Here is a 19,913-nt window from a genome sequence, read left to right on the forward strand (position 1 = left end):
TAATCAATTATTGATGAATGGCCCATTCCATTATAAGTACTCTTTCCTGGGCTATCCCCCGTAAAGCGACCATTACATGCTCTAAGTGAGAATGTATACGTCAAAGATGTAAGCTGCATAACCATAGGTGACCAGGATTTGGTTTGATAGACATTGGGAACTGGAATCTGGCAGGCGTCATCCTCATCTGACGATATCTGAGTAACCCCCCCAAGTGGCTCGTAGTGGCAATTGAAGTCTCCCCCTATTAGCACCTTAGTCTCGCTAGGGAGGCAATTCAATAGATCGGTTAGAGACTCTAAAGTCTGGGATGTCCCTCCCCCACGAACAGGGCGTAAATAGATATTAATGATTGCTATTTTGGGTGTGTTTGGGCGAGCTAGAAGAATGCATAATATGTCGCGGCTATTAGTATTAATCCTTTTAACCGAAAACCCAAGGTGGACACCCACCCATATGGTCAGGCCACCAGATGGTCTACCTCTAGCACCCTTTATTGCAAGTTCTGCGTAGGTAACAAAACCCATTCTATGGTGGATAGTCGTGGCCCATGTTTCTTGGAATATACAGATACCATAAGTATCCACAAAATCACACCAGTCAGTGCTATCTAATTTTGAAACCAAACCCGCCACGTTCCATGAAAGGAGCGCTAGATATCTGCTTTTTCGGGTCGATGGGTCAATTGACTGGTTAGAAAATGTAACAGTTTCTACAGTTGGGTCACCTACTTCAGGGCTCATCTGTCCCTTAGAGGTATCGTGGCTAGGTAGGGGGAGGTTGGCCTCGTGTGAAATGGAGGGGGCAGTACTAGATTGAGAGAGTGTAAATGTCAACCTAATCCCACTCTGAGTGTCCTCCCGAGCTAGCTCCCCTTTACCCACCCTTGAACTAGTTAGAGGAGGAATAATGGAGGCAGGAAGTCAATCACAGCCATCAAAGCAGGAAAGGACACCATATCTGTTAGAAGTTTCCAGTGGGGTAAAGGGGATCAAATGCTCCATGCTCCTGTTCCCATACGAGTAATCCAACCCCCCTGGAGGCACACTGCGGCCACTAATAGGGACTATGTTCCACCCGAGGTGTTCCCAGTAGGCAGGGGCCTGAGCAAATGGCCCGTGTGACTATTGTAGGAAGGCATATACACATTCTTGGTGCGGTGAGGGTCTACTAACCCTCCGGGGAAGAGAAGGGGGGTCGCATGCAATCTTGGATAAAAGTAGGTTAGATCGTATGGGACTATGGCAGTGTTCAGATTCCCAGGGGACCCTGTTAATATACATCTAACTGCCTCTGGGTTCCTAAAATTAATTACAACAATATCTCCCTTTAGGTTTTTTTCCCTGCTGCCCAGCCAAGAGAGGCGCCTGACGTGGACTATCTCCCCATCGATGTAATATGGGAGTGGTCTATTTTGTCCTAGCCAGTGCAGAATCTTATTTTTTAGCTGGGGATGCCCCTCCCTTTTGCCTGCTTCTAGGGTGGGAACACCTGTGAGTACAACTACGAATGGTACAGCCTCGGGGGGTAGTTCAACATTATGGCCCTGTACTTTATCATTAGTGGGCAAGCTCGACCTTCCCCTTCCCAGTTGCTGACTCGTAGTACTGGGGTTTACACCACCCTTCTGGGGTTCTCTTGCAGCTTGGGCTATAGATTTTACCACTGTTGCCGCAGGAGCCTGGGCGTGTTGGGATACCAAGTTTTTCCACTGGATATTACTAGGAGACTTGTTAGCTATATTATTATCCTTACTGGAGCTCTTGGGAGAACCTACAGTTCTCTGTATGTTATTGCCAGAAGGTTTGTTAGCTCCTATATTGCCATTGTTAGGACCATTTGGGGCAACCAGGGTAGGAGCAGGGACGTGATCCGGTCACTGTACTGTCTTGGTCTTCCCAACCAGTCTTCTCCAGGCAGCGTGCACTCCACCTGTTTTTCTCTGGTCTGGGCATGGCTCTCAGACACTGGTCTTCTCTTCTAGGGACTGGACCGGTTGTCGCCATCTTCTTGGTTGCTTCTTTTTTTTTTTTCTTTGGCGACCAGACTGGGTGGTCGGCCTTGACTTCGGCATGAGTCGTCATGCTGTGCTATCTTCCTCGTGGTCGCTTTTCACCGTCACGGTGTCTTGGCGTTGGCGCGCTTCGTCTGCGCGGAGGAGGGTTGCGTCACCGCTCCTTGTATATTCGCTTGGGATGCCGTCATGCTTGCTGGTGTTGGCGCTCTGGTTGCTGTGATATGTCACTGCCTCACTCTGGGACCTTTGTGCGCTGTCCTGTGGCGTTGGCGTGTCGCTATGCAGCGTCACTCTGGCGCTCCTGATTTCTCGCACTCCTGGCACGTCCCGGCGCAGTGCTGCGCTGTCCTGGCGTGCGGGTGTGGAGTTCCTGTACTCGTGGCGCGTTCCTGCGCTTTGTGGCGCAGCATTGCGCTTCTGGCGCGTTCCCGCGCTGTCTTGTGATGTGCTCCTTGCGCTGTCTGGAGCGTGCCTGCGTTTCTGGTGTCGCAGTGCTTCCCTTTGTTTCTCGCTTTGTTCTTTGAGTGCTTTGAGCACTCCTTGTGCTCTCTTGCGCTTGACTTTTGTCCCTGTTTTGCTGGAGGGTGATGAGTTGCAGTTTGCCCTTAGCTTTGACCCTTGCTTTTGCTGCACTCACTTGCTGCTACAGTCTTGTGCTGCTGCGTGGCGTCGCTGTGCCAATCCTATGCTGCCTGTCCCCTTGACCTTCGTTCAGGGTTGGCTTGTAGACAACACTGTTCCTTTCTTCTGTGTCTTACTGTGGTTCGTGTTGTCCATTATTCCTTCACTTTAGCAGTCTGGATCTGCCTCGCTTTGTGCCCCAGTGTCCTTCACAAGAATGCAGCCTTCCTACTACTTCTCCAACCGGTGGGCGCGATATCGATTGCTGGCCACTAGGTGGCAGTATAGCGCTGCAGGGTTCATCTTGACGGCTTCCACTTTCTGCCGGCCGCGCTGTCTTGGGGCTATTGGGCAGGGAGGCAGGCGCCTGCGAACTTGTCCACGGTGCTAGCAGCACAGGGAAGGTAGGCCAGTTTTCCTTCCTTCCCCTGGAGTTGTGGGCTCTTGCTGGGGAACCAATTGATTGCGGCAGCACTGCTGGGGCAGCAGGTCTCCGTGTGCGTGTGGGCGGGCTCTGTCTTCAGTGTTCGCGCCCTGCAGCTCATGACATGCTGCGGGCGCTCCTTTGCGGATTCTTCACCCTGCCGCCGCAGTTCCACAGCACACACGCTGCGCGGCAGGGGTCAGTGCGGGGCTCAGACCGGGTGCAGCGAGGTGGGCTCTCGCTGGCCTGGGCGTTCTTTGGGGCACTTGCTGGCGGCCGCTGCAGCCTCCATTCCTGCCACAGCGGGTGGGCTCCGCTTTTACTCAGTGTCCGCCTGGCAGCACTTCACTGGGGTTGCTCCGGCAGTATTCACCTGGGCACTTGTGGTTGACCGCGGGTGGGCTCCGCTTGGTGTCTCCACGGCGGCGGTCAGTTGCAGGCAGGCCGCGGGTGGGCTCCGCTGGTCCTGCTTCACTTCCACATTCTTTCACCCGTGCAGCGGCAGCCGCGCACCACACATGCTGCGCTGCGGGGGCAGGAGGCGCTACAGGCAGCCCGCGGGTGGGCTCTGCTGGCCTCGCTTTGCTTTAAGTTTGATTGTCGGCCTCCACGCGCCCGGCAGGGCACCACGACTATGCAGGTGGGCACCGCTTAACAATACAGTCACAAGGGGGTGGGGGGGTCGCTTCTCGCTTGCGCGCCCCCCTCAGGCATTTCCAGCGACCTGGCTCACCTCCGGCCTGCGGGCCTTTCACTCCGTCGCGGGTGGCTCTGCGTTGGTTGCCGCATCTGTGGGGGCATTCAGGTCTGGCTCGGTGGCAGCCGATGCGGGTGGGCTCCGCACAGCTCTCTCTTCGCCCCAGGCAGGGGGGGGCACACACTCTGGGAACGGGAGGTGCGGGGTGGGCTCCCGGTCACCTCCTGCTTCGTGTTCTCGGCCCGGGACTCAGCACACGCCCCGGGGGCCTCTGCTACTCGTCACTTGCTGCAGGGGGGGGGACTCATGGCACGGGCAGCATGCCCCTCCTTTTTCCCCCAACGATTTTCTTTTGGCTGGCACGCGGGGCATCGCGTTACCGCCTCGTCGCCATTGTAAAGATGGGGCCCGCATGATGTAAATAACTGCGACACGGGACACCAGTTAGGGGATAGTAACTCTGGCCTCGAGCACGTGCGCTCGGCCTCTTTTATTAACAGCGTCACCTGACCCAGTGACGTCTGTGGTGGGTGGGTGCTCAGTGTAGGGTTACACTCAAAACAACTAGACAGTGTCCTGGCAGGACACTACATCCTTCAAGAGTGACATAACGTGGCAGGAAGTTACTGGCAGTGAATTAAAGAGGCCTGAGGTGGATTCGGGACTGTGCACCCATGCTAGTAACGCTCTGACATTTTATAGCGCCACCCACTGACATTTTATAGCGCCACACGCGGGTGTATGAGCAGCGCTTTGAGCACCGGCACCTATTATTTTAGAAATGAAGCACTGAGTGATGCCTTGTAAATGATTGGGAAAATCTTACTTGTCAGTCCGTAAGGAGGATCTAAAACACTTCTGACAGAACCATCCTGACTACGTAATGCATATACCTATGTTATGAGTAAGAATGTTACCTCATTGAGAATTTTTTTTATTATTCAACAGCAGTAGTGAGGCAACAAGGTGCTATCCGAGAAAAGGGCAGCTTTGCGCAGTGGCGTAACACAGGCCCCCGCGGTGCATGGGGGAAGCGGGGGCATGCTCCAGGGGGCCCCCTCAGCACAGTACTCTAGCTGGAGAGCTCCTGATGGATTCCGGAAGGATTCGTTACGCCCCTAGCCCCTCATATCTCAAAGTTATTAATCGGCTTTGGTTGAATGGGGTCCCATTGAAGGGATGCCCTCCCACCCCCCCCAACCTCCTCCCCGCCACTGGAGGGGCCAGCAGAGGGACCCGGGGCAAACCCTGGCTTTGTGCCAACAGCACTCTCCAGCGAAGGCAGGGGCATAGCTCCCATTGGTGCAGCAGGTGCAGTGGCACCGTGGGGCAATAGGCACAGGACCGCCATAGACTCGCTGGGGAAAAATGCACGACTGGGCAGCTTAGCAGCATAGAAGGCAGGCGGAACTACGTCGCCTGATCGTGAACTCCCCTCGAAGGAACTTTTAAAACTGAAACTTTTATGCATCTGCACCGAGGGTTTGACGTGAGGACAGTCTGACACGGCTGCGCGTGCACTTCCCCACGTGGTGTACTGAGAGACATCACCAGCTGTCGTGAAAATAAAAGCAGTGACTGACAGCAGGGCCCAGCACCTCCTCCCCCGCCCCCGTCCCTGCCCCTGGAGGCGTCAGAACTGGTCCAGAACGGGTCTGAAATCCGTGCTGTTCCAAAGCGATGCTGCATACCGTCCAACACATTTCCTTATTCATTTTAGTTTAAATTGTAAAACTTATGTGAAAAAAAAGCGACTCTGGTGGGACTCGAACCCACAACCTTTGAATCCCTTCACAGGCAGTCTAGAAGTCCAATGCGCTATCCATTGCGCCACAGAGCCGTATAAACAAACGTGAGTGCTCAACTGCTCATGTATGACTCACCAGAAGGGTCAGTTCAGGTCATAGTTACTGATTAACAAGAAATTTATTACACTCAGCTACAGTACAAGGCAAAAAAAATGCATTTTTAAACGAAAGCTGGGTTCTTTCACAAGAAATAAACAGCGTTTATACTGTAAATTAAATGTTTAAAAAAAAACAAGACAAGATTTCTAGAAAATGAAACTATAAAAACAATGTTATAGGAGCAGCAAAGTGTGAAGAATTGTGGTCGATCTGATTAGACAGTGGTTCCCTGCACATTATGAAAAGCTCACAGCTGTGCTGGGGTAGATTAACCCGTCCAATATCTTTTTTGTGCCTAAAATTTTGCACAAAAAAGGCCGCACCAGGTAAAGCAAAAAACATAACACATCCGTTTTCAATCATTTGTATCGCTTGCACAAGTGGGACTGGAACAGGATTTAATCTATATGTTTACACCAGAATTAAAATTGAGTCAACAGGCTTTGCAGTGCGCTCCCTTTTTAGGTCTCGCGACCTTTCAATGCGCGCAAGCGCATTGAGCGGAGCGAGAATTAAAGTGCTCAAAATCCTCGTCAAACCAAGGGCTTCTTGCTGCGGTTTTGTTTGGGTTCACGTGAATCACGTGACCAAACAAGCACGCGCATCAGCCTCCCTCCCTCCCTCCTAATTGCATTTTTTCACGGCTGCACAGCACATCAAAGGGCTTCTCCCAGCGTGTGCTGTGCGGCTTCTCCTCCCCTAATTACCAGCTTCCCCCATGTCTCCCTTGTGTGCTTCTCTCGTTGCTGCCTCCTTCGTGTACTTCTTGCTGTGTTGCTGTCTCCCTCGTGGTTTTCCCCCACCACTCGTGTTGTTCTCTCCCTTGTGAACCCAACCCCCCCCCCGCCGCTTGCATTTCCCGTACTTGTCTTTATTAACCCATTAACAGCTCTTTCCTCCCTCAATGGCCCCAGTCTCTGCTTCCAGGTCTGTGCACTCCCCTGTGGTATATAAATAAATAATACCGGATCTAGGTTTGACTGGACATAGCAATAACAGATAGCTCAATAAATAAGAGTCAAGATTCGAGGTAGTAGGAGTTTGCAGGTTTAATACAGCATAAAGGACAGGAACAGGACAACCTGCACGGGAATAGGATGGCAGGGCCCGACAGCTGCCGGGGCTGGATATGGGATGAGCGCGCTAACATTTAATAACAATACACAAGCATATATACTAAAACAGTTGCATTACAGTGAATACAATAGGCGGAGCAGTGGGTGTGGTCAATAGCAGTCGCGAAAGATAAAGGTGAAAGTGGGTGTAACAAGAGGCGTATACATAGACATGTGATGTAAACGTAACAGAATATGTCATAAATGGGGCGGAAACATGGAGGGGGCTACCTAAGGAGCCGGGACCTCTAACCTAATGGTGCGCGCAAACTGACAATGACGTGTTACTAGGAGAAGCTGGGGGCTATGAACTCTGTGCTAGGAGCAGAGACTGAAGTCTGGAGAGTCAGGGCGACATGTACCTACCACTATCTAGTATCTGATGTTTAGAGAACATGTTGATGGAATCCAAAAGTTATCGGGGTAAGGCTAACAGACACTAAGACTGGTGCATGCATTATTCTACATGTAGTGCGTGTTGAAGAATATTAAATGACCATAAATACAGTATTTCTCTTACATGGAGACGTAAAGGCTAGACGATGACGGAAACTATTGATGCGATTCAGTAACTTAGGAATGCAGAGAAGGAGGGCTGGACTGATAACTAGAATCATAACATACTCTTGGCAGACTCGTAGGCAGAGCCAGGCTGAACCGGGCACTGTGAGGCAGGAAGTAAGTGAAGGGTCAGGAATACAGGTGGGGGCTGTATCGCTCCTCAGCGAGGCTCAGGAGACAGGAGCTGAATCTGGTGTCCAGGCCCTTTTGAGGCCTAGAAACGGGGACTTTACAATGGAATAACGTGCACACTGAGAAACGTGGCAACGTAGCTTTACATAGGCCTGATATTCGTAGTATTCACGAGAACTGGAAACTGGCATACTAGAGATGGACACAACTGTAATTGCGTCTTTAATCAAACAGGGGGAATACATATGCATATTAATCATGCACACATAACATAAGATGGAGGACACGTAGGGACACAGAACATGGCAAAATTTACTTTTCCACATTCCCTCCTTGTCACTACGTTTCCATCAGGAAACATCAATATTCATGATACCATCTATCATTTCATACAGTATCATTTGCTCGTCTCGAATTGTCTTGGAACGGGATGTAGAACGGGACTTGGGACTAGGAATACAAGAGGTAGCACAAATGCCACAAATCGCAGGGCCACATTGTATACAGAGGCAGCAACTGAATAGGATCGCTACTGCAATACCTAGAAAGGACAATACTTTCCATCCCCAGGCGGAAATTATATTCCAGAACCAACCGGACCATGTCCAGGTGCCTGGATCTTGGTGTAACATATGGGCAATTTTATGGAGTCTGGTTATAGCTGAATAAACAGACGGCGCGTTATTAGGAATGAAAATGCAGCAACTAGATCCGATGACTCTACAGGCCCCGCCCCTATCGGCCAGTATGACGTCAAGGACGAGACGATTTTGGAGCACGACAAATCTCATAGCAGATTGCTCTTCGGTTAAGTTACCTAGGGCAGAGGCAGTCTCATTTACTACTGCTTCAAGGGTTCTGGTTAACCTACGGATTAATTTACTATTCTGGACAGGTCCTATAAAGAAGAAGAAACCTTTATTGAGGTCTTGATACTGTTCTAGAGTAGTTTCAGTTTGATCGACAATTGGGGACTCGATCTCCCTTCTATGTCTAATGTGTACTAGATGTGTGTTTCTGTGATAATCAGATGGGGCTAGAAAAACTGGTGGCAGTAGGAAGGCAATATAACAGGTTCCCTCCCAATCGAGGGGCAGACGAACATATGCAGTCTGACCACAAACAAAATAAGAATGACGTGAAGCTTTGAAAATAGATTTCCTACTGTCACTATACTTGACAATAGTAGTACAATCACTATGTCCTACATGTACGGAACCATTCTTTCGGACACATAATTCGCCTTTGACTGGTAGTACTGATATAGCAGGTAAGTCTGGAGTAGTATCAGACTGAACATTCAGGACCATAAAATTCGAAGAATAATTACCTAGATTATAAACTTCATTCTCTAGATCTAACCCTGTTCTGTGGGGAAGACCTGACTTGTCAGGAAAACATGTACTGTTAAGAAAAGACATATCTGTTGAGGATGACGTTAGCGTGGACCATGCTCCACACGAACCATTATGTGAAAATGGATAAGGAAAGAGTGGCAGAACTCCCTTCGGTGTCTGGAAAGGGGGGAGTCGACCACACACCCAACAATTAGTGGCATTGCTGGTCTGGTGTGAATAATGTAACATGCGGATAAAGGAATTGTTACGCATAGCAAGACGATAAGATAGTTCATGAGGAGGCAGATCACTAAACGTGTGTTCTACTGTAACAATAGAAGACTTATTTACATGAGAGACTGGAAAACACAAATAAAACGCATAACCTGTGCAGGTAGTCATAAGGCTGAAAAACAATATGAAACTTAGAAAAACGATACATCGGATTGAGTTTTGACTAACTCTCTCACTATGGGGGTCTATTTTATACATGTCAGAAACCGGTCTAACCGTTTCACCTAGGGGAGGACTTAGACAATCAAACTGGCTGACTTATTTTACTAGACCTTAGTTTTAGCTTATACTCCTGTTGCGGAGTTTTCTCTAACAGGGAGGAATCTGTATCATAGTCTTTTGCGGGACAGTCCTTAAGAATAGTACTTTGGCAGTCTTTCAAATCCTCGGAAATGTTCTTAGAAACAGGCTTTAGTCCGTAAAACTTCTTCACATGAGACAAATGGACCCAGCCCTTCCTGCCTTCCAGCTTGACGGCAGTACGGGTGGCCAGGAGGACCTGTCTGGGTTCCTTCCAGCGAGGCTCCAGCGGACTTGAACGATCAAAGTTCCTGACAAGAACCATGCATCCGGGAACGATTTCATGCGGTGCCACCTCGGTATTGTCTGGAAAAGCGGCAGCAACCTGTGAACGACAAGAGTTGAGGGCAGACATCAAGGAAGCTAGGTAATCTGTCAGCATATTACTTGAAACATCGGTAATACTTCGAGGTCTAGGTGTACCCCACATATTAGGGGGGCGGCCGAATACGACCTCATACGGGGACAGGCCTGATCTGGAATGTGCGACCATGCGCATGTAAAACAAAGCGACTGGCAGAGCTACTATCCAGTCTACACCTTTCTCTTTACATACTTTTGCAATGCGGATTTTCAGGGTCTGGTTATGTCTCTCTACGAGACCGGCTGCTTCAGGGTGGCGTACACAATGGAACTTCCACTGGTACCCTAACAACAGGGAAATGTGTTTCATAAGCTCAGATGAGAATGGCTGGCCGTTATCAGAATATACGACTCTAGGGAGTCCATAACGGGGGAAGAACTCACGAACCAACTGCTTGGCAGTGGTCGGGGCTGTGTAATCTGGAACTGGATATGCCTCTGTCCATCTGGACAAAGCGCATACAACAACAAGGACATACTTGAAACCTCGACATCGCTCCATCTGAATATAATCCATCTGGAGGACTTCAAAAGGGTGGTCAGGGGGCTGGAATCCACCTTGTTCCACCGGAACACTTTTACCTGGATTAAACTGGCAACATATCATACAGGTACGGACTTTCTGCTTGGCTGCAGCTCGTAAATGCTTGTTGAACCAAATGTTCTGGATACTGTCTAACATAGCTTTTTCTCCTAAATGTGCTGGACTATGTGCGGTATTGATAATGACTTGAACCATAGAGTCGGGGAGAAACCATGTGGCTCTACCCTTCGTTACCCATCCCTGATCTGTCTGGACCCCTCCTTGTTCGGACCATTTCTTGATTTCATGAGTCTGTGCTGTAAGCTTGGCTGTGCGATCTGCTAGATCATTACCTTGAGAAATAATGTCTGTAACTTTCGTATGTGCTTTGCACTTCATGATAGCAATAGATGTCGGTAAATGTATGGCATCTAACAGAGCTTGAATAAGGAGACCATGCTGAATCTTGGTTCCATGAGAAGTCATGAAACCTCTCTCCCGCCAGAGCACTCCGAAGTCGTGTACAACTCCAAATGCGTAGCGTGAATCTGTGTAAACATTAACTTTCAGGTTCTTAGCGTGTATGCAGGCTTGTGTCAGAGCAACTAGCTCTGCTGCTTGAGCAGACAGGGTGTCAATACGGTGTGTTTCTATAACTTCAGTGTCAGTAGTCACTGCATACGCGGCTACTAGTTCTCCTGTACTTGTTCTCATACATGAACCATCCACATAAAGTGTCAGGTCGGGATCTGGTAATGGAATATCTGTCAGATCTTGTCTTGGCTTAGTCATAATGTTAAAATAAGCACAAGGCTTGTACTGTCCTGCTTGATCTTGTGTGAGAACAGATAATGCTGTACCTTCACGTTCTGTGACGAAAAGTGTAAAAGGCTTACTGTAGTTCGGTGTAGCTAGAACTGGAGCTTGGCATAAAGCTCTCTTTAACTCATTGAAACTAAGTGTATGTTCAGATGTCCAAGGGAGGACAGTCGATACGGCTGCCTCCTGTGTCGTTAACTGTATCAGTGGCTTAGCTAGAAATGCATACTGAGGAATCCATTGTCTACAATAAGAAGTAAGGCCGATAAAAGCACGTACCTCCTTCTGTGTCTTGGGCTGAGGAAGACTCGCTATTAACTGGATACGGTCTGGTGTCAACTGCCTACCCCACTTGGACAGTAAGTGGCCTAAGTAGATCACTTGCTGGACACAGAATTGAAGCTTCGAAGGGGACACCTTGTGCCCCATCTCGGCAAGGAAATACAAGACTGTAAGTGATGCTCGCTCGCAAGCACGTTCAGAACGGGCTGTGATCAGTAGATCATCGACATACTGGAGCAGGGCAGTGTCAGTTGGCATGTGAATGTTGTCTAGTTGTCTCTTAAGTGCTTGACTGTAAATACTAGGACTTTCTGTGAAACCTTGAGGAGCGCATGTGAACATATAGCTCCTTCCATTTAAACAAAATCCGAAAAGAAACTGGCTGTCTGGATGAATGGGGACACTGAAAAACGCGTTCTTGAGGTCTATAACTGTAAAAAATGATGCTTCGGGATCAATGGCTGTCAATAGGGAAGAAATATCAGGGACAACTGGGTACTGGGGAATAGTACATTTATTAAGTTCTCGAAGGTCAATCACTAATCGATATACTGGTGGTGCATTTGGATCAGTACGTTTCATGACGGGAATGATCGGAGAATTACATACATTGGAGTCAGTTTCTACAACTACTCCTTGAGCCATGAGCTCGTCAATAATTTTGGATAAGGCTGCTACAGCCTCAGGTGGCAATCTGTACTGTCTGATTCGTGGCAGGACTACACCTGGCTTTAGAGTCACACGATGGGGTGTGATTTGCATGAAGCCAACATCAGTTGGACCTTGCGCCCATAGATGCTGCGGAACATTAGACAATCTTGGATCAAAATCTCGTAAAACATAGTGACCCTTGAAGTCACGTAAAAATAATCGTATTCCCTCGGGGGAACAACATATGACTGCACCTAATTCTTTCAGTGTTTTAATACCTAACAAATTTTCTGGACATGACTTCGTAAGTAACAGATCAGTGGTGCGGGACAATGGACCTACTTCTAGAGTAACTGGCTTAGATATCTCGTTTACAATAGGCTTTCCTGAAAATCCAAGGGAAACATTTCTGGAGCCTGAGAGCGGAGCCCCTGGAACTTCGGCGTGACTGATGGTGGTCCTACTTGCCCCTGTATCAATTAGAAACTTTCTGTCTTTCCCTAGTACTTGACTATGAACATAGGGACCTTCTTGATCTACAGGAATCTCGATGAGAGGTAAGCCTACCTCCCTCTCTAGGCTGTTTCATGAATAAGGTTGATACTCTGGGTACTCTGTCTGTGCATACTGGTACATCTGCTGTGTAACATGCTGTGTTGCAGCAATAGGCTGCGGTGCTGTAACTGTCTGTTGTGCATTCTGTGGCTGAGAAGTCTGTGAAACTTGTTCTTGTCTAGGCGGACGTGGTCTTTCTTTAGTCTTACCAGTAGCTATATTGTGTTTCAGAACTGCACACTCGTTTATGTAATGACCTGGCTGTTTACAATAATTACATGTCCCTTTAACGGGAGCTGCAGGATGACTGGCTTGAATCGGACCCCTCTTCTGACTGTCTTGAGGAACGGATTGTGCAACTAGTACTTTCATTTTCGTGTCTTTCATACGTTTTCTCTCGTGTTCTTGCTCTTCTCTGATTCTATTCTGGTGGTACTGGAGCATCTGTAACATCTGGGACGGAGTACTTGCTTGCCACGTACTTTCGACTTTCAAAACTCGATTCTTAACTTGTGGACTTGAATTCTCGACTAATTTAGTAACAAAAAGATGAGGGTATGACTCACTACTTGTCTTGAGGCCACTGTTTATAATAAAGCATTTCTCAAATCTAGAATAAAAATCACTAGTATCTTCATCTTGTTTCTGTTTACAGGCTGAGATTGCATCCCAGTCTTCCTTTTTAGTGGCTAATAATCTTGGCAAAACTTGTATTAATAGTTCTGGTAATTCTTTACATTTCTCTCCAAGACCGGTACCTGGTACTGGTATCTTATCTTCAGCTTCTAGAACTGCCCAATCGATCTTTTTCTCTCCCACCTCCCAATCTTTTTCCTTGAGTTTCTCGTATACCCCTGCGGGCAACAGGACCTTTAGCATTTTAATAATATCTGGATACGTGTATTCTCCCATACGGAGCATGTCTTTTAATTCTCGGTGGAACCCTGCTGGATCTTTGTCGTGACAGGGAATTAATTTCTTCATTTCTAAGAGTTCCATCTTTGTAATCGGGGTGTAAACAAACACTCGTTGCATTTCACCAGCTGCTGTCCTAACTGGGTGTACTTCTCGTAACGGATTCTGTCTGTCTATATAAAAGGGTTTACTCTCTGGGGGTGAGACATGAACAAAATGCGGGTTCAGGAACGTTCTATATTTGTGACGCTGTTCTAGAATGACACTAATTAAATCGGTACCTAAACCTTTCCATTTATACTGGAGTAACTCGTTCAGGACATCATGTAACGGACCTGGATCAGAATGTTGACCATCATACAATGTAATGAGGTGCTGGATCATATACATACCCACCAGTCGCTGCTCGGCTGGGGGCAGTTTCAGAAACATTTGTGCCACTATTTCATCTGGAAAAGTGGTAGAATCAGTAATCCATCGGACTGCTGATCGGGCTAGTTCTTGTTCATGCATAGTACTTAACTCACTATAACCGATTCGTGATTTCAGAATGTGATCGGTAGCTTGAAATACTTGTTCTAGAGAACCTTGTTCTGGTGCTGGATGATGAAAAACTGACTTGTGTTCTAGGCGTAAATGGTGGTCTGGAAATCTAGATTTTCCTACATACGCTATTCTGGTGGGATTCTCGTCCTCTACCTCTTCCGTAGGAGAGTCATTCTCTTTCTCGCTCACTTGTGCTTCTTTACGTTGCTCGTGTAACTTTATTATTTCTTTACGAATTTTCTTGTACATACTCTCTATACTACTGATAGTTCTGTGCTTACCCTCGGCTATATTATCACTCCACCTTGTCAGGATTCTCATTTCGGCCGGATCTTTGGACGGGTAATCTTGTTCTCTTATTAAACAATTAATCAGAAACTTTAATATCATGAGCTGGATCTCAGCTTTCCTTTGAGACATGGCTTCGCTAATACTTTCTGGATCATCCCCTGTACGGATGAAACGATATATTCTGTCTAGATCTTCTTTCATATCTGGTAGGGTGTCCAAATACCCGGTCACCCGTCTTACACGGATGGAATATATAACTGTACTATCATCACCTGCGACTGGATCATAGCGGCATTCAGTAAGAGCTCGTCGGATATCTGCAACTGACTTATATTTGGGCGTACGCTGTAACACACATTCATGTAACTCGGCCAACGTTCTACGTTGGTGTGGTGGCGGGGTACCAGGAGGACCTCCTCCTGCGGCCCCTAAACTGGAATCGTCGACTGATACTCTTCGTACTGGCGCGGCGGGAAATTGTAATGTAGGCTGGACCGGGGGTACCGTAGCAGGTACTGCAAAGGGTGCCCCGGTGTCTGGAGGAACAGGAATTGCCTGATTTACAGGGACTGGCGGAACAGGATTTGCATATTCTGGGACTGTGTCGTCCAAATAGGACGAGATGAAAATATCAGCTGCGGTCGGTTTGTGACGTAGCTTGGTCGGAACTAATGGTGGCGGAAAATTACTGGATGCCTCCGGGGTCGCTTTAGGCAAGCCCTCGGCAAGAAGAGGATACATACCCTTAATAAGGGCATGCCTCTGTCTGTCTGACTGTTCGGTTTTAACTCGTTCACCTATCTCGATTAATTCCCTTTCTTGGGCTCGTTCTAAGGATTCTCTACTTAATTCTGACTTTCTGATTTCTTTTTCGGTTCTTTTATGAGATTCTTTGCGCCATAACTCGATGGCATCTTTCTGTGACTGTCTAGCTTTCTTTTTCCATAATGCTTCTTCTACTCGCATGATGCACTCGGCATCCCACGTACCTGATACGGGCCATCTATACTTTTCTTCTAACTCTTTGGTATACTCTACCCATAAATCTAGATATATTATGGCACTTATGCCATGCTTCTGATACATAAAATGACCTGGACTGTCCCTAGGCGGGACAGGAACTGCTGCTTCTAACAGACCTTTTCTCGTTCTTAACTGACGTAACTTAGAAAATAAGGGCATGACTGAACTGTAACCTAGACACAATACGCAATTACAATACACAATGAACACGATAATTACACCACTCTCATACCACGACATTAAAATACATGAAGAACATTTAAAATAACAGTTCGGACAGAATACTACCTGGAATACTTAAAAACAGAAAACATGAATTTTCTCGAGAACAGAACTGACTAGAACAGAAACTAGATGCACTGCTGAAACAGTACGAAACTTACCGGTCTCATAAAGAGACACGTCAGGACCCGCATCCACCGAAGTGGACACTTCGTTTTGGGATCTGTGTACCACCAAACCCCACGGACCAGAGACAATTAAATTGACCCTGTCTAGATACTACCCCAGCAACGGTACTCACCGGGCAGCAAGAACGGAAAGCCTCGGACTGGACTGCTTCGACGCCGGACGGACGAACTTCGGACTTCTGTTACGGGTGGGCCTCTGGATACCTCGGACCTTGGACTCTCGGCTTGGGCTCTGGTCGGGACTCGCCGCGTTCCTCCACCGCCTCGTCTGGATGCTGGACCGCAACCTCCGTCTCCTCCGTGGGCCTGAGGGATACTTGAAGCAGAAATATCTGCACGTGCACGGTATGGTTCCGTCACGGCTGCAGAGGATCAGGGGGCATACGTGGCTTCACCGGCGCGTGGGGAAAGGGCAAGTCCCTATTCGGGCGCCATTATGTGGTATATAAATAAATAATACCGGATCTAGGTTTGACTGGACATAGCAATAACAGATAGCTCAATGAATAAGAGTCAAGATTCGAGGTAGTAGGAGTTTGCAGGTTTAATACAGCATAAAGGACAGGAACAGGACAACCTGCACGGGAATAGGATGGCAGGGCCCGACAGCTGCCGGGGCTGGATATGGGATGAGCGCGCTAACATTTAATAACAATACACAAGCATATATACTAAAACAGTTGCATTACAGTGAATACAATAGGCGGAGCAGTGGGTGTGGTCAATAGCAGTCGCGAAAGATAAAGGTGAAAGTGGGTGTAACAAGAGGCGTATACATAGACATGTGATGTAAACGTAACAGAATATGTCATAAATGGGGCGGAAACATGGAGGGGGCTACCTAAGGAGCCGGGACCTCTAACCTAATGGTGCGCGCAAACTGACAATGACGTGTTACTAGGAGAAGCTGGGGGCTATGAACTCTGTGCTAGGAGCAGAGACTGAAGTCTGGAGAGTCAGGGCGACATGTACCTACCACTATCTAGTATCTGATGTTTAGAGAACATGTTGATGGAATCCAAAAGTTATCGGGGTAAGGCTAACAGACACTAAGACTGGTGCATGCATTATTCTACATGTAGTGCGTGTTGAAGAATATTAAATGACCATAAATACAGTATTTCTCTTACATGGAGACGTAAAGGCTAGACGATGACGGAAACTATTGATGCGATTCAGTAACTTAGGAATGCAGAGAAGGAGGGCTGGACTGATAACTAGAATCATAACATACTCTTGGCAGACTCGTAGGCAGAGCCAGGCTGAACCGGGCACTGTGAGGCAGGAAGTAAGTGAAGGGTCAGGAATACAGGTGGGGGCTGTATCGCTCCTCAGCGAGGCTCAGGAGACAGGAGCTGAATCTGGTGTCCAGTCCCTTTTGAGGCCTAGAAACGGGGACTTTACAATGGAATAACGTGCACACTGAGAAACGTGGCAACGTAGCTTTACATAGGCCTGATATTCGTAGTATTCACGAGAACTGGAAACTGGCATACTAGAGATGGACACAACTGTAATTGCGTCTTTAATCAAACAGGGGGAATACATATGCATATTAATCATGCACACATAACATAAGATGGAGGACACGTAGGGACACAGAACATGGCAAAATTTACTTTTCCACACCCCCCTCACCGCTCTCGCATCCTCTTCCATTATCTCTCCTGTTTAATGGTTCCATCTGCACTGGCCTCTCACTGCTGTCTCCAACTCTCAGTCCACTCCTTCCTTTCTCTATTCGTAGCGCTCACTTACTCACCCTTTACATCTGCAGCCTTGGCTCTCTCCCGCTGTGTTGCTGTCTCCCTCGTGGTTTTCCCCCACCACTCGTGTTGTTCTCTCCCTTGTGAACCCAACCCAACCCCCCCCAGCCGCTTGCATTTCCCGTACTTGTCTTTATTTTTTTCCTTTATCGATGTATTTTCTCTTTTGTCCTCTTTCCGCTGCAATTCATTTTTTCTCACGTATAGTTTTTCTTCTTTTTCGTTACATTCCATTATTTTTCTTTGTGTCTCCCTTTTTCATAGGTAATGTTTCCTATCCCACTGTTCCGTCATTCCGAACGCTTCCTTTAAGCATCTTCACGACACTTCATTTGTTACTATCCCTTGCTCTTCAATATCCCGTGATGTACGCAGACATCAATCGGATCATTTTATATATGAACGCTCCCCACAAAAACAGCACTTAATATCGCACGTGCACGGCTCTCTTCTCTCTCCTTTTGTGGGTGACTACCCCCTCACTGACCCATTAACAGCTCTTTCCTCCCTCAATGGCCCCAGTCTCTGCTTCCAGGTCTGTGCACTCCCCCCTCACCGCTCTCGCATCCTCTTCCATTATCTCTCCTGTTTAATGGTTTCATCTGCACTGGCCTCTCACTGCTGTCTCCAACTCTCAGTCCACTCCTTCCTTTCTCTATTCGTAGCACTCACTTACTCACCCTTTACATCTGCAGCCTTGGCTCTCTCCCGCTGTGTTGCTGTCTCCCTCGTGGTTTTCCCCCACCACTCGTGTTGTTCTCTCCCTTGTGAACCCAACCCACCCCCCCGCCGCTTGCATTTCCCGTACTTGTCTGTATTTTTTTCCTTTATCGCTGTATTTTCTCTTTTATCCTCTTTCCGCTGCAATTAATTTTTTCTCACGTATAGTTTTTCTTCTTTTTCGTTACATTCCTTTATTTTCCTTTGTGTCTCCCTTTTTCATAGGTAATGTTTCCTATCCCACTGTTCCGTCGTTCCGAACGCTCCCTTTAAGCATCTTCACGACCCTTCATTTGTTACTATCCCTTGCTCTTCAATATCCCGTGACGTACGCAGACATCAATCGGATCATTTTATATATGAACGCTCCCCACAACAAGCATTGGCATAGCCAATAGGTCTCGCTTTTGGGACCATGTAAGTGTTTAGCCATGCGACAGTTTATGTTGTTGCAACAAGGATATTATGCTGCATAACTACTTATAAGGTCCCAAAAGCGAGACCTATTGGCTATGCCAATGCTTGTTTTGATACTTACCTGATCAGCAACTGAGAAAATCAGCTTTGTTCAGGAAAGTGGCGGCCCACGTCCAGCCCTGTCCTCTTTCCTGGTTAATCCTTTCCTTGCTCTTGCCTGTTTATGTCTTGTTTTTGCATATGTCTTGCCTACAAACACCTTCTAGCTATCTAGGGCCAGGTTACAAATACGGTGCGCTTTGTTTGTGCCACTGTGCAACTTTTAAAAGGTGCGCCCTGTGCAAACAAGGGAAGTGCGCAGTATTAGAATGAATGCACTGCCCCCAGGGCAGGCGCAAACACTTGCTGCGCGTTCAAGTGAAATATGGAGCAGATGTTTAAAAGCCTGCAGGCAATTTCAAGGGGATTAGAGATCCCCTTGCAGGGGGGTGCTGTGAGTGACTGCACCCGCCTGCAGGGGGTTGTCAGAGAGGTCCATGGGTCTCCGCCGCCCCCAGAGGACTGCCTCTAGGAGATGCACAGAAAGGGCACTGCTTTTTTGTGAACACTGTGGTGACAGAATCCTCGCACTCGTGTTTGTATGATAAAAGTTCAAATCTTGTATTAGATGTATGTTGGTGCTGAATGAGATCTCCCTTCTGGGTCATGGGAGTCGAATGAACAACTAATGGTAGCGCTATTCCTGCAGGGAACGGCGTCCTCATAAAGCACTCAGGAATGAATGTTCCTTAGAACTGTGTTTATTTCTTTTCAATAAAGTTTTATTCAAAAAGGTTTCATTTGTAAGCAAATCATATATTTTTCAATGTTATAATCATCTTTACAAATCAAAGTCGAACGCCCAATGCATTTCGGGCAATTTGCCCTTCTTCAGGGGCATAGTATTCTGCTGAAGTCCAAAGTTGTGGATTGAGCCTGTCTGTCTCCTAGGAGATTCTGAACAGGAGCAAGCAGCTTACAACTCCCTGGCCAGCAAAAACTTTTGCTGGCCAGGGAGTTGGAAGCTGCTTGCTCCTGTTCAGAATCTCCTAGGAGACTTCAGCAGAATACTATGCCCCTGAAGAAGGGCAAATTGCCCGAAATGCATTGGGCGTTCGACTTTGATTTGTAAAGATGATTATAACATTGAAAAATATATGATTTGCTTACAAATGAAACCTTTTTGAA

General features: G+C 47.6%; 1 non-coding gene across 1 annotated transcript; it reads right to left on the reverse strand.

The window, feature by feature from the left end:
• Positions 1–5,510: 5,510 nt before the first annotated feature.
• TRNAR-UCU (transfer RNA arginine (anticodon UCU)) lies at positions 5,511–5,599 on the reverse strand. Its single transcript is given in 2 exon segments — positions 5,511–5,546; positions 5,563–5,599. It is a non-coding gene; the product is annotated as a tRNA-Arg (tRNA).
• Positions 5,600–19,913: the final 14,314 nt, after the last annotated feature.

The sequence above is a fragment of the Lissotriton helveticus genome, chromosome 1_2, assembly GCF_964261635.1.
Source record: "Lissotriton helveticus chromosome 1_2, aLisHel1.1, whole genome shotgun sequence".
Taxonomy (NCBI): domain Eukaryota; kingdom Metazoa; phylum Chordata; class Amphibia; order Caudata; family Salamandridae; genus Lissotriton; species Lissotriton helveticus.